This window comes from Hyperolius riggenbachi, chromosome 12 (genome assembly GCF_040937935.1).
Source record: "Hyperolius riggenbachi isolate aHypRig1 chromosome 12, aHypRig1.pri, whole genome shotgun sequence".
In the NCBI taxonomy this organism is placed as follows: Eukaryota; Metazoa; Chordata; class Amphibia; order Anura; family Hyperoliidae; genus Hyperolius; species Hyperolius riggenbachi.
In genome coordinates, this window is record NC_090657.1 from 222,540,347 (window position 1) to 222,567,943 (window position 27,597).

The window sequence follows — 27,597 nt, forward strand, 5'->3', positions numbered from 1 at the left end:
TTGGGTATGGATATGGTTAAATATGGCTGACTGTTGGGTGTCTATATAGTTAAACATGGCTGACTGTTGGGTGTGAATATGGTTAAACATGGCTGACCTTTGGGTGTGAATATGGTTAACCGTAAAACATGGCTGAGTGCTGGGTGTGAATATGGTTAAACACGGTTGACTGTTGGGTGTGACTATAGTTAAACATGGCTGACTGTTGGGCGTCTATATCGTTAAACATGGATGACTGTTGGGTGTGGCTATGGTTAAACATGGCTGACCGTTGGGTGTGGATATGGGTAAACATGGCTGGCTGTTGGGTGTGAATATGGGTAAACATGGCTGACCGTTGGGTGGGGGATCCTTCAAAGAAGGCCGTTTTTGGAAATATTTTATAGCAGATTATAAACATGTGGAAATAGAGATTCAATAATGATCTGCAATGGCTGATATCATTAGGAGAAGGCTTTTATTGGCCACATCCTGTATTTCTCCTTCAAGATAAAACATGTAAAACAAATAACATTTGATGTGTGCAATATCGTACTACAGATTACGGTTGTGGGTTTGGCAGAGCCACATGTTAGATGGTTCCTGTATTTCACAGATATCGATGTCTTTGGTTTACACACATCCTTTCATGTCTCGCGAGCCACTTCATCCGGCCGCTTGAAAGAACATAATCTCTATCAGATGCCTTCACACATTGTTTAACAAGCTCTCAGGCTGCCAACAACGGAGGTAGATTTGAGACATCTGAAGTGTAAACATCCTTTCTCCTGAGATAATCCATCATCCGAGGCCAGGAGGCCATCATCTTGAGATGTGGAGGACCACTTAAATCACAGCACAGTAATTCCCATTTAAGGTCAGATAACCTTTGAGGATATGAAATGTCCACTTTCCAGGAATTCTATTATTGTCTACCATATAAGAACATAGAACAGAAGCTGTGCAGAGAAGCTGGGATCCTCCAGGGGCTCCTCCTTTCTACGGCTTCTTTCCTGAAGACTCCTTCAAATCTGTAAAGTGCTGAAGCTCTTTGGTCACGTTCTCTGGTGTCCACCAAGAATTCCCCCGACTTCTGGAAGCCATCGGGGATGTTCTAGCAGAGCAAAAAGTGCTGAAGACCTTCCTGTGGGAGAGAAGAAGAGAAAGCATGAGTGAGGGACACTTGGTGGCCTTCAGTACAGTTGCCCATGTCTGGAGGAGCCAGTGGAGAAGAACATGATCATTTTCATCATGTGGTCGATATGTAAAGTTCTGATTTGACGATTAAGTTAATGTAATACATCATGAAGTGACTCCAGCAAATCAGAGCCTTACAAATCTAACATCTGATCACCTTTCCCCACGTGGGCAACGCTAGGCTTCCAGACCTTCTACAGGCCGAATGCTGCTGGCGATTGAGACATATGACACAAAATAGAGGCAGCTCGGATTGAGGCAATACAATTGGCAAAAATACAAAATTGACAGAAAAGCACAATTCCTCACCAACCATGGCAACTATAACTTGATGGTACAGACTGCCTGCGAATTCCCACCTTACAGCGGGAGTCATCAGCTACACAGGACAGGAGTCATTGTTATTCATTTTCAGCTCCTGGATTTATCCACGGATTAATCCTCAGATGAAAGGATTGACTTTTGTTTAGAGTTGGCATCGAGGCGTTAGATTTGTCACAGACTGAACAGCATAGCGCCTGTCTCCGCAGTTGTCAGCACACACGTGTAACATCAGATTAAAAATAACATTTACCTGGCGTGACTCAAATTCTTACGGCCGGCCTTGAGTGTGGAGAATAGAGAACAGGGCGAGCTTCTCACTGCAGTACAGACCTCAGATCCAGGCTGTGCCAAGTGCAATGTGAAGCAAGCCTGTATTACTGGTGATATTTATAAAGCGCTGAGATGTCAGGCAGTTTTGTGCTGTAACTAAGGGCTGTGGACTACTAACATAACTACAACTACAATTAGGGCCGCCTTCAGAAATTGTTGGACAAACTTACTCTGGCCCCCCCTAACTCCCTTTGCCCCCCCCCCCCCCCCCAAAAAAAAAAGCAGTTTCCCCCTAAAAGAAACATAATGTCAGTGCTATATAAATTCATAATAATAATAATAATAATATGGGAGGACATTAGGCTATGACTATGGTAGGATTAGAGTGTGAGCTCCTCTGAGGACAGTCAGTGACATGACTATGCCCTCTGTAATGTGCTGCAGGAGATGTCAGTGCTATATAAATACATAATAATAATATGGTAGGACATTACACTATGACTATGGTAGGATTAGAGTGTGAGCTTCTCTGAGGACAGTCAGTGACATGACTATGCCCTCTGTAATGTGCTGCAGGAGATGTCAGTGCTATATAAATACATAATAATAATATGGTAGGACATTACACTATGACTATGGTAGGATTAGAGTGTGAGCTCCTCTGAGGACAGTCAGTGACATGACTATGCCCTCTGTAATGTGCTGCAGGAGATGTCAGTGCTATATAAATACATAATAATAATATGGGAGGACATTAGACTATGACTATGGTAGGATTAGATGGTGAGCTCCTCTGAGGACAGTCAGTGACATGACTATGTACTCTGTAAAGTGCTGCAGAAGATGTCAGTGCTATATAAATACATAATAATAATATGGTAGGACATTAGACTATGACTATGGTAGGATTAGATGGTGAGCTCCTCTGAGGACAGTCAGTGACATGACTATGTACTCTGTAAAGTGCTGCAGAAGATGTCAGTGCTATATAAATACATAATAATAATATGGTAGGACATTAGACTATGACTATGGTAGGATTAGATGGTGAGCTCCTCTGAGGACAGTCAGTGACATGACTATGTACTCTGTAATGTGCTGCAGGAGGTGTCAGTGCTATATAAATACATAATAATAATAATATGGTAGGACATTAGACTAGGACTATGGTAGGATTAGATGGTGAGCTCCTCTGAGGACAGTCAGTGACATGACTATGTACTCTGTAAAGTGCTGCAGGAGATGTCAGTGCTATATAAATACATAATAATAATAATATGGTAGGACATTAGACTAGGACTATGGTAGGATTAGATTGTGAGCTCCTCTGAGGACAGTCAGTGACATGACTATGTACTCTGTGCAGTGCTGCAGGAGATGTCAGCGCTATATAAATACATAATAATAATATGGTAGGACATTAGACTATGACTATGGTAGGATTAGATTGTGAGCTCCTCTGAGGACAGTCAGTGACATGACTATGTACTCTGTGCAGTGCTGCAGGAGATGTCAGCGCTATATAAATACATAATAATAATATGGTAGGACATTAGACTATGACTATGCTATAACTATGGGTAGATTGATATACCTGTACTCAGGAGACTGTGGGGACATGGCAGTACTGGGGTGACACATTGTGGACATGGCTATACTGAGGGTTCTGCAATACTTGGGGGACAGCACTACAGATTATGAGGGAACATTATTGATGGGGAGTTGGGGATAATGTGTAGCTACAGATCTTTAAAACAGGAGTCCTAACTATTAAAGACGAGTGAGAGAAGAAAGGGAGGGGAGGCAGACAGTAGTAGAGGTATTTAGGTGCAAGCTAGCAGCATTCTGCATTCTCTAGTATTTGCTGCTGTCAGAGTGCATCTCGGCACACGTGTGTGTATAAGCTCTGTACTGCTCTGTAATCTGATCTGTTGCTCAGCTATTATAAAAACAATTAGCTTACAACCAACACACAGTAACCAACCTACGGTAAACTGGTCTGGATAGCCAGTGAATTAATGAGGGATTAATAGAGGAATTAAGCTCTGTGACTGACAAAAAAATGCACACAATTTGAGTACCCCAGTGTGGAATTCCTTAACTCTGTAGCTGTTTTTCCTGTTCTGTGCACACTGCTGGAGTCTGGAAACAGTTAAATGTATGGTACTCAGTGGGGGGGCCATGGGAGGGGGGGTTGGAATAACAGTAGTCAGAGCCGCACCTGTCCGGTCATCATTCAGCATCTAAAAGGGCAGGTGTTGTATCGCTCTGCAGAAATATTGTGTAAATATTGCATAAAGGAAGGGGGCTGTGAGTACTTCCTCCCATTACTCAGGGCTTTGTTATAGTTCTATACAGTGCAGACTTTTTCCACAACTCTGTACAGAGAATACGTAACAATATCCAGCAATGGCAGCCCCTGCTGGGACCACACTCCTGCCTTCTGCCACAGTCTGGGGCAAATGTAGGGGGTGTGGGAGGAAACATGAGTGCCTGGAGGAAAACAAAGCAAACATGGGGAAAACATCCACCTCCATGCAGACCACCTCCATGCAGACCACCTCCATGCAGACAGGATACTGGCTGGGAGCTGAACGCGGGATCTGCAGTGCTGCAACACTGATAGCTGAGCTTGACTCTGCTACCCCTAGAATGATGTCATATGCTTCTTGGGGAAATATCGCCCTGCGGGGCCCGGGGGTCACCCTTTGCCCAGTAGGGATGACTGAATCAGGATGACTGCCATACACAGCTCCATTCCCAGGAGATCACCACACCAGACCCGAGGCTGACTCTCCACACGGTCACCTGACCACTGCCTCCCAATCAGCTTACGGCAGATCCAGGCAGTGGAATCGGCCCCGACTGTATTGCTAACGGAAGTCAGAGGCTGCTGAGGAGTATTAGAGTGTCAGCTCTTTGGTACACAGGTGTTTGTGATTGCCTGATGTGTATAATCTGCCCCCAGTGTATGGAGCGTCCCCTGCCTGTGGGGTAATAATGATGTCAGGGCTGGAATGGGGGATATGCGGAGAATATATGTAAAGTTGCCCATCTTGTATGGAAATGGTTTAGGCCCGGATCGTGCGTATTTTCCTGAGCAATGTTTGTGTTTGCTGTGTGATATTTACCACCTCTCTGTTTACCTCCATTCCTCCACTGACCGACATATAAACATTGGAGCAGATACAACTGACACATGACCTAGCAACAGACTTTAAAGAGGACCTGTAGTGAAAATAGCATAATGAATACAATTGCTTATTTTTTTTACAATATTCATTTATAAATGAAGTGTTTGCCCATTGTAAAAACTTTCCTCTCCCTGATTTACATTCTAAAATGTATCACTAGTGGTGACATCTTTAGTCCTGCCAGGTGATCTCTGCAGAATGTTCGTTACTGAGAGCAGTATCGGACTGGAAGGTGGTAAAACTGAGGAAATCCACTTGCTGGCCAGGCAGCAGTAATCAGGTGTTGCTGCTCACAGTGAGGATTTGCTGCAGGTTTCTACTGGGAGTGAAAACACAGGGTTACTGCTGCTTGGCCAGCAGGTGGATTCCCTCAACTTTTCCACCCCCCAGTCCGACACTGACTGAGAGTTCTATACACAGAGGGAGATACTGCTTGCTTGGCAGTTGGACAAGCTGTTATTTCCCACAATGCAACAGGAAACTGTTGTAACCATGGACCAGTTGTCTGGCTGTCCTGCTGATCTATTTGGCTGCAGTAGTGTCTGACTCATACCTGAAACAAGCATGCAGCTAATTCAGTCACACTTCAGTCAGCCTCCAATCGATATCTTTCAGCTAGAGCAATCAACCAATTTTATTTACTATGGATGAAAATCAAACGATCGATCAGGCCCCCATTGTATTGATCAAATCGACAGGATATGGACAAGAAAAATCAATACATGTATGGCCACCTTAACACCGGGAGGCAGCCAGGTGAGAATTGCCTGGAGGAAATATTGGGCTTGATTGACAAAAGAGTGCATACTGTTAGCACAGCCGTTGTGCGCGATCGCGAATTTTCACGCGCAGTTAAACTGTTTCGTGCGCAAACACGAATTTTCTCACAAAATCGGTATCGTTTTCACGTGAAAATTCGCGTTTGCGTGCGAAAACGGCTGTGCTAACAGTTAGCACTCTTTTGTGAATCAAGCCCATTGTCTGGGTCTCTCCAGGGCCACCATCAGAAATTTCTGGGCCCCCCTCTTTCCCCTACCCCCTCTATATATATGAGGTGAACCCCCTATTTTTAAGGTGATTACGGCGATCAGGAAAATGCTGTGACACATGTTATCCTCTGGGATTGCTCTCACTGCAGTGCTTGAGCAGCGCTTGCGAAAATTGTAAATGAGCTGTATTCAGCATTTTTTTCAGTGATTGGGATGTAATTCTCTTTCAGGCCCAGTGCACACCAAAACCACTAGCAGATCCGCAAAACGCTAGCGGTTTTGGGAGCAGAGAGATTCTAGGAATGTTTAGAGCGGATTTCTAAACATGCCTAGCGGTTTTGGCTGCGTTTTTGTGTAGCAGATTACACAAATTGTTACGCTTCTGTAACAAAAACGCCTGGCAAACCACTCTGATGTAGCGTTTTTCAGAGCGGTTTGCGTTTTTTCTATACTTTACATTGAGGCAGAAACGCTTCTGCAAACCGCAAACGTGCAGCAGGAGGCACGTTTGCGGTTTGCTACAATCCTCAAACCGCCAGTGTGCACCATCTCATTGAGATACATTAACCGAGCGGTTTGACAGGCAGATGTGGCCGGCGGATCGCATCAAAAACCGCTCGGTGTGCACTGGGCCTCACTGAAATGAGAATGTCAAAGCACAAGCATGGCATCACGAAAAAAATAAATAAAATATCACAATGCAAAATCAGCCCATGTTTGTGGCACTGTTGGCCAGACCCCAGACTCACCCGGGCCCCATACTGCAGTCCCATCTGTGATGCCCCGAGGGCGGCCCTGGCTCTCTCCTCTGAATCAGATCTACAGATCAGTGAAGGTGCCCATAGATCTAGCGATGTATGGGCAGATTGACCAGGAGTCCGATCTCTCTTTGATCGAATCTTCTGCCCATACACTGCAGGCCGATTCCCGATCGATTCCAGCATGAAATATCTCGGAAATTGGAGCTGTGACTCCGCCTCCGCCCCCCCCAAATGTAAATGCCCCCCCCCCCCCTTTCCCCTCCAGTGCCATTGCATTGTAATCTCACCTGCACCAGCTGCCATGATTGCCCACCACAGTTCCAGGTCCGCCGCTTCTGCATGAGCGCCCCACGTGGCACCGCGTATACCATGTGACGTGTGACATCACACCGGCCTGAGGAGGAGACCTGAAGCAGGTGAGATTTCCAATGCATGGGCACGGGGGAAAGGGGGATACTTCAGTTTGGGGGACAGTGGCTGGTTGCGTTTATCACGATATTGCATGACGTTACCACTGTGCACCTATTTTGGGCCGAAATTGGTCGAATCGTCATTTTAGTAAATTATTTTTTATTAAAAATGATCTTATTTATTACTTAAGTCTGCAATGAATTTCCAAACCAGAAAATAAGCTAAAATGTTTTTTCTCTGCATCCATGGGCAACCGTATAGCATCTAGTGTACAGACTGCCCCCTTGCTGCAGGAGTGAGTAACTGCACTGGCCAGCAATCACGGTTATCTCATGTTCAGAATCAGCACAAATCCAGTGACTGATAGACAGGAAACTAGGATGCTATTGTATGTACCCAAAGCATTGCTGTGTGCTTCTGCTCCCGTTGTGCCCCCTCCGGCTGGGTCGGTCTATCCTCCACAAAGAGAAATATAACTCCTGGAACAGGACAGAAAACTATGTTGTGACTACGATACCGACCTACATAGAGCCCAGCAGAGCCAAGCGTACCCCAACGATAACCCTAATCTCCAGACTCCACCCAAACAAAGGAGTCTGGCGTCTCACATCCAATCAAAACCTCCTAACAGAGGGAGAGAAGAGAAGAAGACCTTTTGTCAGGTGGTTCCTGCAGTCTTTGTCCCTATTAGAGAGCGTTTTCCTCATATGGTATCTTCACATGAGATCTACTATGAGTCACAGGGTCAGAATGTAGAGCTGGCAGAGGTTGTAATGAGTCTCCGCTAGATAGTGTTTGTTTATTTGGGTGAAACCTCACTTCCTGTCACAACAGGAAGTTAGGAAATATTTGTATATGAGGTTATAGAGAAGTGTGAGAACCCAAATGAGGTTGAAACTCAAGAACAAGAGCGATAATCCTGGCTGGAGGGGTGTTTGAAGGTAAACTAGGCTTGAGGCAACTACAGAAGAGGTCATCCTGAGGGAGAAAGCCCCCAGATGTGTCGATAACTTAATCTGCATGCTCATGATATATTACAGCTTTACACTTTATATAATAGACACATACGTATACGATACCTTCATTTTCTCCGACAAGAAGATGTGGGCGACCCCTCGTGATGTTCCACACAGGTTCATAAGCAGCAAACTGTCTCCTTTAAAAAACTGAAGTGTTGGACCGAATAAATAAATAGATAGTAAATAAAAAAATAAAAATATATAATTAATGTGAAGTTTTGAGCTTCTCCAAGTTTCCAACTTAAAAGAAAATTTCATCTTTTTTTTGACGATTTTGGGTTGAAAACCAGCAACAACCATAACCTTGAATTAATACCAGTCAAAGGTCAACCCTTGACTCATGACATATCCAATCCCAGCTCTTCATAAGAGACCTCCACGTTGAACGTATACCAAAGTAACCACAACAAGATGCTGAGTCCCAAGGCGGCTGCCCCCGTGTAGATGAAAAAATCCCAGTAACTCAAGTTGGCGGTAATCCCTAGGATAATTAATATAATCCCAGTAATGTCCATCAGCAAACCCAAACAGGCAAGGAAGGCACAACGACCGGTGATGTCCGTGAACCTCATTCTTCTCCCCATCGGTTGGGTGAGGAGCAGGACCGAGCTTGCTTCTGCTTTGGCTGGCGCTTGGAATAATGGTTTGGTTTATAGAGCATGCATGAATTTAAACACTACGGTATTTATTAGTCAGAGACACAACGCATGCCTCAACACAACTCGTTATGTCAGCCTAGACAAACTTGACAGTTGAGTCACGTTTAAAAACAAGATTCCGAACTACGGAATAAGACCTCGTGTTTGAAGAACATCACCTTATGTTACGGAGACGAACATCTGGGGATTACGAGACCAGAACTTGTCATTTCTCAGAGATGTCACAATGTGTAAAACAACAAAAACAAATTGTTTTTTTTTTCACCAGGCCAATTTATGCCAAGTGCTAGCGACAGCCTCATCAGGAAGATCGCTAGAATGTCTCCTGGAACAGTCATGAGGAATGTTAGGTAGGGTGGGGCCACTATTGCACCACTCCTGATAACAATAGGAGATAAGATATTGGGGGGCTTTACAAAGGGGATTAGGTTTATGATGAATGGGGGAGGGGGGTATCAGGACTGATTGTGAAAGTGACTCCACACAAGCCTGACCAGAAAATGGTTATTGTAACACATTAGTTGCCACTCATTCCAACAACGCGGCCTACCGTACAAATCCCACCGACATGGGGAAGTCCCAGCAGAGAGTCTGCTCTTCAGGATCTTAGACCAACAACAGGTCCCAGAAGGCCCAGTAACAAACTTAAGGTTACCATCATCCACATTCTCCTCAATGCAGGAGATGAACCGCATGTCCCAGTGGAGTCACAGTTTCCAGCAGGACCCTAGATGAACAACAAGTCCCAGCAGTCCCAGTAGTATGCTTTTGGGCTTTCGCAATCAGCTGGAGAAAGGCCAGAAGAGATCAGCAGCCAGATCCAGCAATGTGAATCGCTAAGGCTTCAGTTAGATCCTCATTCTCCACAAGTGGGGGTGCCTGGCCTGAACACAGGACCCCTTAATGCTCTCCGCTTATAGTCAGGTACTTGGCATCAACTCAAGCTCTCAACAGCATTCTCCACTAGCTTTGTACACCCGTGCAAAGCTGCCGCTCCTCTGAAAGCAAACTACACCACACTGCAGGCCGACTCACACAGGAGGGCAGGCAGGAAGAATAGCCCTCTCCAAGCTACTAACCAGCTCATTCAGAGTGGGTTGGGGTGAAATAGTGAGTTGTAAGATGAATCAGAGTCATTTTATTTCTCAAATCACGACTGGGTCGTGTCTGGAATTGGGCTCAGCATACAGGACTGAAAAACAGCAATAAAACAATATAAATACAACTTGAAAAATTAAGCATATGCAATACAACAGTACAACCCTACAACTCAGGGGCGTTACTAGAAATCACTGGGCCCCCCTGCTAAGCTTTGGATGGCGCCGCCTCCCGCTGCAACTTTGTATGATTCCTTACCAGTGGCTGAGCAGATGCAGTCGTTACAACAATTGTGCAGAGGGCAGAAAGTTTATTATCTCTCCTTGCGCTTTAGTTGTCAGACTCTCAAGATGGGGCCCCCTGTGGCTTCTGGACCCCCCTGCAGCTGCATCCCTTGCAAGGCCTATTGTTAGGCCCTTGCTACAACTGCAATTATTCCAGCATGAACACATAAGCAATTTTCACCCAAACTTTGCTACAGATTGTGTAAGGTGCATCGAGTTCTATCAAGATTAGCTTGTAAGGGAAGAATAATCAACGGAAGTGTGTTAAGAGAGTTCAGAGAGTTGACAGCTGAGGGGAAGAAGCCGTTCCTGTGCCTTGAGGTCTTGGTAGCGATGGACCGGAACCTTCGGCATGAAGGGAGCCGACTGAAAAAGCTGAAGCCTGGATTAGAGGGATTATTGGTGATAATCAATGCTCTCTCTGGAGTGCTAAAGTCAAGTAGAAGGATCCTGGGGTACGAGTCCGGCTTATCCAAGTGGTCGTTGACGAGCTCCAAGAGAGATAAGATAGAAGAGATCAAGAGATGAGAGAAGAAGGGTGGGCAGCATCACCTCCGGCAGGTGCTCTGAGGGCAGCAACATAATGACTTCCAGAAGGGGGCAGTGCAGTTCTCAACACAGGACGCATGGGAATTTCTCTTCTGAAAGCTTAAGGAGGTGGGGAAGAGCATCTTGTCTATGGATAAGGTGGGGGCTGACAATTGCGGGGGGGGGGGGGGGGGGAGGGCAGAGTCCATTGCGGCCTGGAGTAAATAATTAACTTCATCGAGAAATTTGCAAGGGTGAGTAGTTTTACGGCTTCACCCTGCGCCCAAATTTCCTGGTGCCCTTTATACATGAATGCCCTCAGTCCACCATGTGCGGTCCGTACACTCCACAGTCCACCACCATGTGCGGTCCATACACTCCAGACTTCACAGCCCACCATGTGCGGTCCATGCACTCCACAGCCCACCGTGTCTGGTCCATGCACTCCACAGACCACCATGTGCGGTCCATGCACTCCACAGCCCACCGTGTCTGGTCCATGCACTCCACAGACCACCATGTGCAGTCCATGCACTCCACAGCCCACCATGTGCGGTCCATACACTCCACAGCCCACCATGTGCGGTCCATACACTCCACAGCCCACCATGTGCGGTCCATACACTCCACAGCCCACCATGTGCGGTCCATACACTCCACAGCCCACCATGTGCGGTCCATACACTCTACAGCCCACCATGTGCGGTCCATACACTCCACAGCCCACCATGTGCGGTCCATACACTCCACAGCCCACCGTGTGCGGTCCATACACTCCACAGACCACCATGTGCGGTCCGTACACTCCACAGCCCACCATGTGCGGTCCGTACACTCCACAGCCCACCATGTGCGGTCCATACACTCCACAGCCCACCATGTGCGGTCCATACACTCCACAGCCCACCATGTGCGGTCTGTACACTCCACAGCCCACCATGTGCGGTCCATGCACTCCACAGCCCACCGTGTGTGGTCCGTACACTCCACAGCCCACCATGTGCGGTCCATGCACACTACAGCCCACCATGTGCGGTCCATACACTCCACAGCCCACCATGTGCGGTCCGTACACTCCACAGCCCACCATGTGCGGTCCGTACACTCCACAGCCCACCATGTGCGGTCCATGCACTCTACAGCCCACCATGTGCGGTCCATGCACTCTACAGCCCACCATGTGCGGTCCATACACTCCACAGCCCACCATGTGCGGTCCGTACACTCCACAGCCCACCATGTGCGGTCCATACACTCCACAGCCCACCATGTGCGGTCCATACACTCCACAGCCCACCATGTGCGGTCCGTACACTCCACAGCCCACCATGTGCGGTCCATGCACTCTACAGCCCACCATGTGCGGTCCATGCACTCTACAGCCCACCATGTGCGGTCCATGCACTCCACAGCCCACCATGTGCAGTCCATACACTCTACAGCCCACCATGTGCGGTCCATACACTCCACAGCCCACCATGTGCGGTCCGTACACTCCACAGCCCACCATGTGCGGTCCATGCACTCTACAGCCCACCATGTGCGGTCCATGCACTCTACAGCCCACCATGTGCGGTCCATACACTCCACAGCCCACCATGTGCGGTCCATGCACTCCACAGCCCACCATGTGCGGTCCATACACTCCACAGCCCACCATGTGCGGTCCATACACTTCACAGCCCACCATGTGCGGTCCGTACACTCCACAGCCCACCATGTGCGGTCCATACACTCCACAGCCCACTATGTGCGGTCCATACACTCCACAGCCCACCGTGTGCGGTCCATACACTCCACAGCCCACCATGTGCGGTCCATACACTCCACAGCCCACCATGTGCAGTCCATGCACTCCACAGCCCACCATGTGCAGTCCATGCACTCCACAGCCCACCATGTGCGGTCCATACACTCCACAGCCCACCATGTGCGGTCCATGCACTCCACAGCCCACCATGTGCAGTCCATGCACTCCACAGCCCACCATGTGCGGTCCGTACACTCCACAGCCCACCATGTGCGGTCCATACACCCACCAGTCATGCACATGCAGTCCGCACACCAGTAAAGGTGACTGTACATCTAGCGATGATGGGCAGATTTGTCCAAGAGTGTATGTAGAGCTCACATATCTCTGATTGAATCTGATAAGAGAGATATGTCAGCTCCACATACACCGCAGGCCGATTCCCAAACAATTTCATGCTGAAATCGATCCCGATTCAGCCCTGTGCACTGCCTTGCCGATATGCCCCCCTAATGCCCGCTGTGCCAAAGTGTATACATTGACGTCACACTTGAGCCCTTACCAGGAAACCACGCTTGTATGCGGAACAGGAGAATGCGCCCAGAGAAGCGGGGGACAAGCGGAGGCCGTGGTCGGGTAACGTATACACTTTGGCACGGCGGGCATGGGGGGGAATAATTGCACGTTATTCCCGCCGTGCACCCGACCAACCAACTTTGGCCCGACATCTTGCAGCATGCACTATCGACAATGCAACCAATTTTCATCCCGAAGTTGGACGCTTTGTTGGTCGGGCATGCTTTTGGCAGCACTGATTTTCATCCAATTTAATTCTCATAATCGAATTGGATGATCGTCCGGCCACCAAGTTGCCTGATGTATGGCACATTGCAGCTCCCACCTGCAATACAAGATGATGATCAGTGCTTGTGCTGCAACCTGAGCCTTATCTCTGAGTCACCTTATCTCCGAGTCCTCACCTTACTTCCTGGATGTGACATGCACCGTCAGTGACAACAATGACTGCCAACGTCACCTGCTCTGTTTATAGCACCTGGCAGAGTCCAGAAGTCACCAGGGCTCTGTCATATGACATTATGCAGAGAGGAGGACATAATGGACTGACTAAGTCATAGAAGACATAAAAGCATGAAAAGTCTACAGGAAACCTTATATAACAGATAGCTGCTACACAAGACGACGTAACACCATTACATGCTACCTTTCTATTTCCAACCTGCAGGTCACTAAGGGCCTGATTCACAAAGCGGTGCTAACAGCACGCTAGTGAAAAGCCCTTTATCACGCCTAAACTCTGTTTAGGCATGATAAGTTTAGGTGTGATAAGTTTAGGTGTGATAAGTTTAGGCGTGATAAGTTTAGGTGTGATAAGTTTTTAGGCGTGATAAGTTTAAGCACCAACTGGGTTAGCACCGCAGTGCACAGCTGATCAAAAGTTTTGCGCTAGCAAAGTCTGGTGCACTTTGCATAGAGTTTAATGGCGCTGCTTTGCGTGCGGGACTTTGCGCGCGATCTAAACTTATCTAAACTTATCATGCCTAAACTTATCATGCCTAAACTTATCATGCCTAAACTGAGTTTAGGCATGATAAAAATGGTTATCACGCCTAAAGTCTTTAACTGGGTTATCACCGCTTTGTGAATCGAGCCCTAAATCTGACAAACAAGTCATGTTTGTCTTCCTCACAGGCCTGCAAACAATACACTGGCCAACAGACCTTCCAAAACTCTTCTTGCTTGTGTATTTGGCTATCTACTTCTCCTGGAATTTTGCACAAATGCCAAAGTGAATTTTCACACCTCCCCAGCACTGTTTTCTCATTTTCCTGAAAAACTTTGTATGGAGAATGAATCTTCATTTGTTTCTCAATTTACAACATTGGGGATGAACATATGATGCTATAAGGGTGATCTTCCAACTTAGCCCTCCATGGTGTTGATTCGCAAAGGCTAAGCCTACAGGTTCAGACAACCCTGACCCAGAGGCCCCCTCCTACACTGTGCCCTGAGGCTGGAGCCTCCCTTGCCTCTGCCTCAGCTCAGCCCTATGCCCCCTCCTACACTGTGCCCTGAGGCTGGAGCATCTCTTGTCTCTGCCTCTGCCCAGCCCCGCGCCCTCCTACACTGCACCCTGAGGCTGGAGCCTCTCTCACATCTGCCCGCCCTGCACCCTCTCCTACACAGCTCCCTGAGGCTGGAGCCTCCCTTGCCTTTGCTTCGGCCCTGCGCCCCCCTCCTACACTGCACCCTGAGGCTGGAGCCTCCCTTGCCTTTGCTTCGGCCCTGCGCCCCCCTCCTACACTGCGCCCTGAGGCTGGAGCCTCTCTTGCTTCGGCACAGCCCTGCGCCCCCTCCTACACTGCGCCCTGAGGCTGGAGCCTCCTTTGACTCTGCCTAGCCCTGCACCCCCCTCCTACACTGCGCCCTGAGGCTGGAGCCTCCCTTGCCTTTGCTTCGGCCCTGCGCCCCCCTCCTACACTGCGCCCTGAGGCTGGAGCCTCCTTTGCCTCTGCCTAGCCCTGCACCCCCCTCCTACACTGCGCCCTGAGGCTGGAGCCTCTTCCGCCTCTGCCCCGCCCCACCAAGAGCACCCAATCACCTTTTCAGCTGTTACGCTACAAATAGATTAATGCAAAAACAGTGAGCACAGTAGAGAATACATGTGACAAACACCCACCAATTCTGTCTTACTATGCCACAGCTGCCATTCAGGTCTCATCCACCAGGGGCTTCTGGAGGCGAATCCACTGTGAGCACACTAAAAGTTTGAGATTGGTTTGTGTGCCCATACATGATACAATCTCGATTGTATGTAAAATCAGCAACAATTATCGATTTTGTGCTGGAAATTGGGTTTTGCTGCCACCACTCTCCAGATTGATGAGGCGGAGAGGCCTCGGAACTAGCCATTCCTATAAGGAAGAAACGGTTAATTGCAACCTTACCTAACTAGCCAAATCCACAATTTATAAAAATAAGACAATGGGGTAGTGTGTCTCTTCTGAGGAGAGAGTTCTAGCATGGATCAGAGATCAGACAATGCGGTAGTGTGTCTCTTCTGAGGAGAGAGTTCTAGCATGGATGAGAGATCAGACAATGCGGTAGTGTGTCTCTTCTGAGGAGAGAGTTCTAGCACGGATCAGAGATCAGACAATGCGGTAGTGTGTCTCTTCTGAGGAGAGAGTTCTAGCATGGATCAGAGATCAGACAATGTGGTAGTGTGTCTCTTCTGAGGAGAGAGTTCTAGCATGGATGAGGGATCAGACAATGCGGTAGTGTGTCTCTTCTGAGGAGAGAGTTCTAGCATGGATCAGAGATCAGACAATGCGGTAGTGTGTCTCTTCTGAGGAGAGAGTTCTAGCATGGATCAGAGATCAGACAATGCGGTAGTGTCTCTCTTCTGAGGAGAGAGTTCTAGCATGGATCAGAGATCAGACAATGCGGTAGTGTGTCTCTCCTGAGGACAGAGAGTTCTAGCATGGATCAGAGATCAGAGAATGCGGTAGTGTGTCTCTCCTGAGGACAGAGAGTTCTAGCATGGATCAGAGATCAGACAATGCGGTAGTGTGTCTCTTCTGAGGACAGATAGTTATAGCATGGATCAGAGATCAGACAATGCGGTAGTGTGTCTCTTCTGAGGAGAGAGTTCTAGCATGGATCAGAGATCAGACAATGCGGTAGTGTGTCTCTTCTGAGGAGAGAGTTCTAGCATGGATCAGAGATCAGACAATGCGGTAGTGTGTCTCTCCTGAGGACAGAGAGTTCTAGCATGGATCAGAGATCAGACAATGCGGTAGTGTGTCTCTCCTGAGGACAGAGAGTTCTAGCATGGATCAGAGATCAGACAATGTGGTAGTGTGTCTCTTCTGAGGAGAGAGAGTTCTAGCATGGATCAGAGATCAGACAATGCGGTAGTGTGTCTCTTCTGAGGAGAGAGTTCTAGCATGGATCAGAGATCAGACAATGCGGTAGTGTGTCTCTTCTGAGGAGAGAGTTCTAGCATGGATCAGACAATGCAGTAGTGTGTCTCTTCTGAGGACAGAGAGTTCTAGCATGGATCAGAGATCAGACAATGCAGTAGTGTGTCTCTCCTGAGGACAGAGAGTTCTAGCATGGATCAGAGATCAGACAATGCGGTAGTGTGTCTCTCCTGAGGACAGAGAGTTCTAGCATGGATCAAAGATCAGACAATGTGGTAGCGTGTCTCTTCTGAGGACAGTGTTCTAGCATGGATCAGAGATCAGACAATGCGGTAGTGTGTCTCTTCTGAAGAGAGAGTTCTAGCATGGATCAGAGATCAGACAATGCGGTCGTGTGTCTCTTCTGAGGACAGAGAATTCTAGCATGGATCAGAGATCAGACAATGCAGTAGTGTGTCTCTTCTGAGGACAGAGAGTTCTAGCATGGATCAGAGATCAGACAATGTGGTAGTGTGTCTCTTCTGAGGACAGAGAATTCTAGCATGGATCAGAGATCAGACAATGCAGTAGTGTGTCTCTTCTGAGGACAGAGAGTTCTAGCATGGATCAGAGATCAGACAATGCGGTAGTGTGTCTCTTCTGAGGAGAGAGTTCTAGCATGGATCAGAGATCAGACAATGCGGTAGTGTGTCTCTTCTGAGGACAGAGTTCTAGCATGGATCAGAGATCAGACAATGCGGTAGTGTGTCTCTTCTGAGGACAGAGAATTCTAGCATGGATCAGAGATCAGACAATGCAGTAGTGTGTCTCTTCTGAGGACAGAGAGTTCTAGCATGGATCAGAGATCAGACAATGCGGTAGTGTGTCTCTTCTGAGGACAGAGAATTCTAGCATGGATCAGAGATCAGACAATGCAGTAGTGTGTCTCTTCTGAGGACAGAGAGTTCTAGCATGGATCAGAGATCAGACAATGCGGTAGTGTGCCTCTTCTGAGGAGAGAGTTCTAGCATGGATCAGAGATCAGACAATGCAGTAGTGTGTCTCTTCTGAGGACAGAGAGTTCTAGCATGGATCAGAGATCAGACAATGCAGTAGTGTGTCTCTTCTGAGGACAGAGAGTTCTAGCATGGATCAGAGATCAGACAATGCGGTAGTGTGCCTCTTCTGAGGAGAGAGTTCTAGCACGGATCAGAGATCAGACAATGCGGTAGTGTGTCTCTTCTGAGGAGAGAGTTCTAGCATGGATCAGAGATCAGACAATGCGGTAGTGTGTCTCTCCTGAGGACAGAGAGTTCTAGCATGGATCAGAGATCAAATTTTCCTAAGGAAATACTGCGCTCCACTGGAACAAACTTACACCGCCAGAGTCAGGGGATCGCAATTACAACAGGCTCACTCCACCTTGATCAACAATATTCAGGTTCAATCACTGCGCATACTTTAAACCCTGTAAAATCATAAAAATATATAGTGCCCAATATTGCTTGCATCAGGCTGCGACTCACACCTCGTGCTGCACACCTGGGGGTCGTGCCACCACCTTATAGGGGAATTATAGCAGGTCCCCCCTCCGTGCCCGCACTCACCGGAAGAGCGTCTTGCTCAATTGCGCATCAAATCAAACTGCTTTGCCAGCCAAGGAGAATCAAGCAGAAGATAAAAGAAGCATCCATTTATTGGAATAAAAGCATCCGCAGGCTTACAGTTCTCAGGGGACAAGTTTCAGCTCCACCGCGGTAGATCTAGAGCCACTCGCTCCCACTTCTCGTCCTGCTTCCTAACTACGTCAGCGCGTTCCTCCGCTCCGCCCTACGCGTTTCGTCACACCGTGACTCATTCAGGGGCTGGAGGATAGCGCTGACGCACATCTCTTATGGCTGTACGGCGTTCTCCCCGCCCCGACTCCACCCGCAGCCCTGCCCTCTCCCGCTGCTAAGTTACCATCGGAGCGTGCTGGCTCAATATCTACGCCGCATAGCTGATTACAATTACAATACACAGTATCAAACTCAAAACATTTTCAATCATGGCTCTATCTAAATAGGAACCCAGTGCTTCACATAACTATACATCACATCCCTTATTTTAATCATTTAAAATTCCCATAGACGTCAGTATTGCCATAATGCATATCTCATACACCATGACGATACAACATAACAAATTACACCCATTCCCCATTGCACATCCCCCCTCATCCAATACATTTCTACTGTCCCAATACCATTCTCTTAAAGTGACAGTGCTTATAACAAAATTATTACACACCAATAATCTAAAAATGCTCCCTTGGTATTATCACCATTTCAATACATTTCCCAATACCACTAGTGTTAAAGTGACAGTACTCATTATCACCATTACAATTCATTTCATTCCCAATATCACTTATATTAAAGTGACAGTGCTCATTACCAAATTATTATACCCAACCTTAGTACACACCACCCCCACCCCCCCTCTCATATGTTTTCAGAGTAGATCCTATATCCTACATCACATATACACACCAACCCATATACTGTGACCAATTTACTATTAATCATTTTACCCATGTCCAGATACGTCCTTTATACAGTAACCCCTACCTTATCGCTAAACACATGTGAAACTACCCTCACTCCAAATCTCCATAATACCTCACCTTAAAGTGACAGTGCTCATTATTCAGTCTCAAAACTCCTAATCCATTTCAAAAATATGCATAAGTACAACATTTCATATCACTCATAAACAATTCCATAAAAATATAATAAAAAAATATATATAAAACCTATGTGCATAGACACTACATGTGATACCTAATTGTTTGCGATGTAGCAGTTAATATCTAGTTCTATATTTAGGCCTCTTGGGGTAAAAGAGCCCATTCTGTAGATCCACTCGGTCTCCTTTTTGCACAACTGCTGCAACCGATTGGACCCACGCCAGTGTGGCCTTACGTGTTCCACTGCAATGACTTTCAAACTACCTGGATCCCTATTGTGTACCTCTGAAAAATGGGCCGACACACTGTGCCACATAAAACCCTTTCGAATATTATACATATGTTGATAAATTCTTTTCTTTAATGGCTGGGTAGTCCTCCCGACATAATGTAAGCCACATTCACAAGTAAGGACATACACCACATAGGTTGTGGCACAGGTCATAAATTGTCTAAGTTTAAACTCACGTTGATAGACATTCGTTCTTACCACATCCGTGCTCACACTTGCAGTGTCACTACAAATGCAGCAACCCCTGCATGCATGGTAACCCGGCCTCTGCCACGGGATCACCACCCGTCCTGGGGGGTTGACACAACTCGGTACCAAGGCGTCCCTCAAGTTCGGCGCCCGTTTGTAAATGAACTTAGGTTTCTCTGGAATAATAAGGTTCAGTCTAGCATCCTGCTGAAGTACCGGCCAATGTTTATAAAAAATCTTTTCCACCTGTTTAAACTGGGTGTTAAACGTGGAGATAAAGGGGAGCTCAGGAGGTTTAATATCCCTGTTTCCTCTCCCCCTCATCAACACGTCCCTATCCATATTGCCCACTTCTTCCTCCAATACCTGGATTTTCCTTGGACTGTATCCCTTCTCCACGAATCTACGTGTGAGTACAGTCGCTTGCTCAGCATAATCTTTTTTCAGGGTGCAATTCCTCCTGATCCTCTGGAGTTGGCCCTTGGGGACCGCCCTTAACCAGGAGGGGTGATGACAACTTCCCATCGGAATAAACCCATTTCTGTCGGTCTTCTTGAAGAAGCACCGGGTAGATAGCTGCCCTCTATTTTTGAAAATGGTGAGATCCAAGAAGTCGACACTACTTGTGTCAACCACTGCCTCCAACTTTATATTGGGACAAATTTCATTCATCCTCTCCAGGAACTTGCTCCATTCCTGTACAGAGGCTCCCCAAACTATAAAGAGGTCGTCGATGAATCTCCGCCATTCGACAACCCCCCCAGGGTACAACTGAATGGCCCTCTCCTCCCACTCTGCCATATATATATTAGCTAGGGCCGGAGCAAAAGGTGCCCCCATGGCACAGCCTTTGATCTGTGCATAGAATTCACCCTTGTACCAGAAATAATTTCGGGCCAAGGCGAACCCCAATAATTTCATCAGAAACTGGATTTGCTTCAACGGGAGATCCCCTTCTCTTTTAAAAGCATTCTCCACTGCACTGATCCCTCCCTGGTGGTCTATATTCGTGTAGAGGGATGAGACGTCCGCTGTCACTAGCAGCGCCCCATCCCCTACCTCCATCCCCTCCAGGACCCGCAATGTATGCAAAGTATTCTTCAATACTCTAGGTAATTTGGCCACCAATGGTTGCAAGAAAAAGTCTAAATATCTACCCACCCTATATGTTACCGAATCTATCCCATTTATAATGGGACGACCCGGGGGCTGGGACATGGACTTATGTACTTTAGGTAACTGATAAATGATAGGGGTTCTAGGATTCCTCGGTACCAGATGCTCAAATTCTTTTTCGTTTAATAGCCCCTCATCCAGACCCTCTTTCAAAAGGTCGATCAACTCCTTCTTATAGGCAGACACCGGGTTACCACCAAGCTTCATATATGCCGATACATCCCCCACCAGTCTATCCAATTCTGTGAAATACTGTTCATGATTTAAAATAACAACCCCCCCTCCCTTATCTGCTGGTCGGATGATTAACTCTTTCTCTTTCAGCAGTTTGCAGACAGCCCGATCGTCAGTCCTGATCCGGGCACCCTGCATCCGCTCTAAATCTCCTAACACCAGATTCTTAAAAACATCAATAACTGGCTTACTAGCATTATTTGCTGGATTAAAAACAGAGTTGTTGCGCATATTAGAGTGGGCATAACCTTCACCCTTATTAACTTTATTATTTGGACCCTCTTTGTCCAAAAAATATCTTTTAAGATTCAACCTGCGTACAAACTTGTGGACATCAATGAACGTTCCAAATTTATCTAAATGGTTTTTGGGGGCATACTTCAGACCCTTATCAAGCAGTTTCACTTCAGATTTCCCCAATGGCACCCCACTCAAATTAAAGATACCCTCTCCATTAATTACTCCCTTCTTTTCTTGTATCCTCCTTCCTCCTCTGATTCCTCTTCTGGCTCTCTTTTCCTGATGTTTTTTGGAGTGAGATGAGGGTCCAAGTACCATTCGTCCTGGCGATATCGGGGTTTGTGAAAAAAAGGAGGAGGCTCCTCATTCACATAAGACTGTAAAGGTTCGTATCTGTTATAAACTGGAAGATCTGGTGGTCCCAGATTCTCCAATGGTGGCCTACCCCCATTCTGATATGGTGCCCCCCCACCCCCCCTCACAGGTCTAGACGGATAATTCAATGGATTGGGTATGAATGGACGTGCAGGGTACTGACCATACCCCCTACCCCTCCCTGACCCCCCACCCCTCCCCCGATTGGGAGCTCCCATCGGTTGGGGCTGTGGTCTGGGCTGTGACTGTAATCTCGGCTGGGCTGGGCTCGGTCTAGTTGGCTCCTGCACACCCACCGCTCCCCCTTTAGGTCGAGCTCCCATTCCCCCTCCCTTTTGCTCACCCTGGGGTTCAGCTACTCCTTCTCCATTTACCTCCATTTTATCATCACTCTTTACCTTTTGCCATTTATAGGCCTCATTATTTTTGTATGCCAGAATATCCTTGCTAAACTGTTTCTGTTTATCCAACATTATATCCTTTTCGTTAGCATTCAGAACCTCCTGTAATTTAGAAGATCTTTGTTGGAACTCCTCTGAATGTTTAAATGGATCAAGTTTAACCTTCAACACATCAATTTCACCCCCCAGGCGTTCCAACCTCCTAGTTTTCCTTTTAATCAATAGTTTAACCATACCCACCCCACAAGTTTCAACATACTCAAACCATTCTTTATTGTTATCAACCCCCTCCTCCCCATCTGTGGGCATAATGTCCCAACGATATCTCTTAGGAACTAGTCCTTTTTTCTCATATTTATGTAAAGCAGCAAGGTCCCACCAGGTCTGTAGTTCCTTCACCATATTATGCTGTAAGAGTTTAAAATCCTGATCCAAATCTGTCAACATAGGGGGTTCCTCATTGAAGATTTTATCAAGGTCCACATTCCTGTGTTTCCTGAACTCGAAAACCTCCACTGCTCGACTGAACCTTATTATTCCAGAGAAACCTAAGTTCATTTACAAACGGGCGCCGAACTTGAGGGACGCCTTGGTACCGAGTTGTGTCAACCCCCCAGGACGGGTGGTGATCCCGTGGCAGAGGCCGGGTTACCATGCATGCAGGGGTTGCTGCATTTGTAGTGACACTGCAAGTGTGAGCACGGATGTGGTAAGAACGAATGTCTATCAACGTGAGTTTAAACTTAGACAATTTATGACCTGTGCCACAACCTATGTGGTGTATGTCCTTACTTGTGAATGTGGCTTACATTATGTCGGGAGGACTACCCAGCCATTAAAGAAAAGAATTTATCAACATATGTATAATATTCGAAAGGGTTTTATGTGGCACAGTGTGTCGGCCCATTTTTCAGAGGTACACAATAGGGATCCAGGTAGTTTGAAAGTCATTGCAGTGGAACACGTAAGGCCACACTGGCGTGGGTCCAATCGGTTGCAGCAGTTGTGCAAAAAGGAGACCGAGTGGATCTACAGAATGGGCTCTTTTACCCCAAGAGGCCTAAATATAGAACTAGATATTAACTGCTACATCGCAAACAATTAGGTATCACATGTAGTGTCTATGCACATAGGTTTTATATATATTTTTTTATTATATTTTTATGGAATTGTTTATGAGTGATATGAAATGTTGTACTTATGCATATTTTTGAAATGGATTAGGAGTTTTGAGACTGAATAATGAGCACTGTCACTTTAAGGTGAGGTATTATGGAGATTAGGAGTGAGGGTAGTTTCACATGTGTTTAGCGATAAGGTAGGGGTTACTGTATAAAGGACGTATCTGGACATGGGTAAAATGATTAATAGTAAATTGGTCACAGTATATGGGTTGGTGTGTATATGTGATGTAGGATATAGGATCTACTCTGAAAACATATGAGAGGGGGGGTGGGGGTGGTGTGTACTAAGGTTGGGTATAATAATTTGGTAATGAGCACTGTCACTTTAATATAAGTGATATTGGGAATGAAATGAATTGTAATGGTGATAATGAGTACTGTCACTTTAACACTAGTGGTATTGGGAAATGTATTGAAATGGTGATAATACCAAGGGAGCATTTTTAGATTATTGGTGTGTAATAATTTTGTTATAAGCACTGTCACTTTAAGAGAATGGTATTGGGACAGTAGAAATGTATTGGATGAGGGGGGATGTGCAATGGGGAATGGGTGTAATTTGTTATGTTGTATCGTCATGGTGTATGAGATATGCATTATGGCAATACTGACGTCTATGGGAATTTTGAATGATTAAAATAAGGGATGTGATGTATAGTTATGTGAAGCACTGGGTTCCTATTTAGATAGAGCCATGATTGAAAATGTTTTGAGTTTGATACTGTGTATTGTAATTGTAATCAGCTATGCGGCGTAGATATTGAGCCAGCACGCTCCGATGGTAACTTAGCAGCGGGAGAGGGCAGGGCTGCGGGTGGAGTCGGGGCGGGGAGAACGCCGTACAGCCATAAGAGATGTGCGTCAGCGCTATCCTCCAGCCCCTGAATGAGTCACGGTGTGACGAAACGCGTAGGGCGGAGCGGAGGAACGCGCTGACGTAGTTAGGAAGCAGGACGAGAAGTGGGAGCGAGTGGCTCTAGATCTACCGCGGTGGAGCTGAAACTTGTCCCCTGAGAACTGTAAGCCTGCGGATGCTTTTATTCCAATAAATGGATGCTTCTTTTATCTTCTGCTTGATTCTCCTTGGCTGGCAAAGCAGTTTGATTTGATGCGCAATTGAGCAAGACGCTCTTCCGGTGAGTGCGGGCACGGAGGGGGGACCTGCTATAATTCCCCTATAAGGTGGTGGCACGACCCCCAGGTGTGCAGCACGAGGTGTGAGTCGCAGCCTGATGCAAGCAATATTGGGCACTATATATTTTTATGATTTTACAGGGTTTAACCACTTGAGGACCCACCCTTTACCCCCCCTTAAGGACCAGCGCTGTTTGTTTGGATCTGTGCTGGGTGGGCTCTGCAGCCCCCAGCACAGATCCGCGGCCACACAGAGCGATCAGATCGCCCCCCTTTTTTCCCCACTAGGGGGATGATGTGCAGGGGGGGTCTGATCGCTCCTACCTGCAGGCATGTTGCGGGGGGGGCACCTCAAAGCCCCCCCCGCGGCGACATTCTCCCCCCTCCCTCTCCTACCTGCTCCCCCCGGAGATCTGGGCTGCACAGGACGCTATCCGTCCTGTGCAGCCAGTGACAGGCTGTCTTCTGTCACATGGCGGCGATCCCCGGCCGCTGATTGGCCGGGGATCGCCGATCTGCCTTACGGCGCTGCTGCGCAGCAGCGCCGTACAAATGTAAACAAAGCGGATTATTTCCGCTTGTGTTTACATCTAGCCTGCGAGCCGCCATCGGCGGCCCGCAGGCTATTCACGGAGCCCCCCGCCGTGATTTGACAAGAAGCAGCCGCTCGCGCGAGCGGCTGCTTCTTGATTAATTAAGCTGCAGCTGGCGACGCAGTACTGCGTCGCTGGTCCTGCAGCTGCCACTTTGCCGACGCACGGTATAAGCGTGCGGTCGGCAAGTGGTTAAAGTATGCGCAGTGATTGAACCTGAATATTATGGATCAGAGATCAGACAATGCGGTAGTGTGTCTCTTCTGAGGAGAGAGTTCTAGCATGGATCAGAGATCAGACAATGCGGTAGTGTGCCTCTTCTGAGGAGAGAGTTCTAGCATGGATCAGAGATCAGACAATGCGGTAGTGTGTCTCTTCTGAGGACAGAGAATTCTAGCATGGATCAGAGATCAGACAATGCGGTAGTGTGCCTCTTCTGAGGAGAGAGTTCTAGCATGGATCAGAGATCAGACAATGTGGTAGTGTGTCTCTTCTGAGGACAGAGAATTCTAGCATGGATCAGAGATCAGACAATGCAGTAGTGTGTCTCTTCTGAGGACAGAGTTCTAGCATGGATCAGAGATCAGACAATGCGGTAGTGTGTCTCTTCTGAGGACAGAGAATTCTAGCATGGATCCAAATAATCAGGTAACAAGGGCAAAACTGGAACTGTTAAATTGTTAGTTTAATCTAAAAACTATACACACAAATATACATTGGAGCTGGCAAATAAGAAAATCTATATACATCTGACAGCTGAACAGATTTGTTGGATAGAATAAGTAAGAGATGAGAAAATGAGGTAGAATGTCCAGTAAACGATAAAGTCTTGTGCTGCAATAATCCAAAATGGTTATCTGGCCAGTGTCCTTCTGGTCTGTCGATTGATGGGATTAGATAACAGATGATAGACAAAGGACCAGGACCTGAGGCTCGCTGTGTTTTCACCCACTCTGCAGCTGGGACTCGCTATAACAAGCAAAGTCCAGCCCTGCGGCAATTGGAGCTGGGGGCAGTACCCCCTGCAGGGGGAGAAATCTTGATAGAATTCCTGGCAAGCTGATCTTTCCATGCCCATCAGTCATATCAAGAAATGGTTTGCATATTTGCATTCAGTAAGGCGTCACAAATTCACAGATATTACACATGAGTATCAAATTGGAAAATACGGTCGACAACTTCTATTGTTCAGCTGCTGTATGTGGGGTTCGCGTGGAAATCGGTCAATGTGTGCATCAAGCTGACCGTCCTAAGTTCTGTAAAAATTGTTCTGCTAGCATTTTTCTAAAGGCTAGAAAACCCATAAAATATGGAGAAAATATTAATTTGAGGTTATTACAGGGAGGTTACCTGACATGCTAGTGAACATCTCTGAACATCTTTTTGAAGCTGGTATAGCTTCTACAGGGGTTAGCACCCCTGGTGTTTTGGAGCCTGTCAGGCAAGTACGGGTCTGCCTAAATGAGTTTTGTCAACAGTAAAGGTGGCCATACACTGGCCCGATTTGCGCCCGTTTCGACAGCAGATTCGATCACTGGGATCGAATCTGCTGCCAATCGTTCACGCTACACGCCAAATTTCGATCCATTCCGTCCGATCCCGTCGATCGCGCCGTGCGGAAAATAATCGTCGATCGCCCGCGGGTAAAGAGCGCATCGCTAGCGGCGTTCGAGTGCCCGACGACCGACGCAATAGAGCCGCATACATTACCTGCTCCGCCGGCGTGACTCCCGGGTCTCCGTTCTTCTTCTCCGTCTCCGTTCTGGTCTGCTCTGGTCTCCGGCATGCTTCCCTTCTTCCTGTCCCGGCAGGAAGTTTAAACAGTAGAGGGCGCTCTACTGTTTAAACTTCCCCCAGACAGGAAGAAGGGAAGCATGCCGGAGACCAGAGCAGACCAGAGCGCGGAGACGGAGAAGAAGAGCGGTGACCGGGGGCAGTCGCACCAGCGGAGCAGGTAATGTATGCGGGCGGGGGGAGCGGCGGCACCACCACCACAACAGATTGTGATCGGTTTCAGGCTGAAATCGGTTCACAATCTGTTTGCAGTAAAGGTAGCCATACGATCCCTCTCTGATCAGATTCGATCAGATAGGGATCTGTCTGTTGGTCGAATCTGATGGCAAATCGACCAGTGTATGGCTACCTTAAAGGAACATGAATGCATTGTTAATCAGCAGGGTGCTGGGACAAGTATTACTTGCACTTGGGAAAGGCCCCCTTTGATGTGACTCTAAAAGCCACGCTAATTAATCCTGTACTTGAAAAGTTTAACTCTTTTTGTGAATGAGAGGATTCTGTAATTGAAATATGACTGTATGAGCTTATGATGCATTCGATATGCAATATCGAAGGTGTCACAGACAAACTCTGAAAAAAGTGAAATGGAGAAACGCCATGAAAAATAAGGAAACTTATGAGGGTTACAGAAGGGAAGAAGACTCTAAAGCTGGCCACAAATGAATAATTTAATTTGGCTAATTTGGAGTAATCTGGGGTGACCCCCAGACAGACCACCAAATACATCCTTCCATCTCCAGAGGTGGCCCCCAGACAGATAACAACACAAGGGGGCATGATCTGTGTACGGAGGACATTTTTTTGCCATCTATTTAAAAAGGGGTTCTTTACAGAAAGAATCTGGAACATCTTAGGAAGCAGTTATAGTAAA

General features: G+C 47.2%; 1 long non-coding RNA gene across 1 annotated transcript in view; it reads right to left on the reverse strand.

Annotated features, from left to right (window-relative positions):
• Positions 1-442: 442 nt before the first annotated feature.
• Positions 443-27,597, reverse strand: part of LOC137541196 (uncharacterized) — a 28,097-nt gene continuing 942 nt past the window's right edge. Inside the window, exon 2 of the long non-coding RNA XR_011025101.1 lies at positions 443-1,123. This is a non-coding gene — a long non-coding RNA (uncharacterized lncRNA). The remainder of the gene's footprint in view (positions 1,124-27,597) is intronic.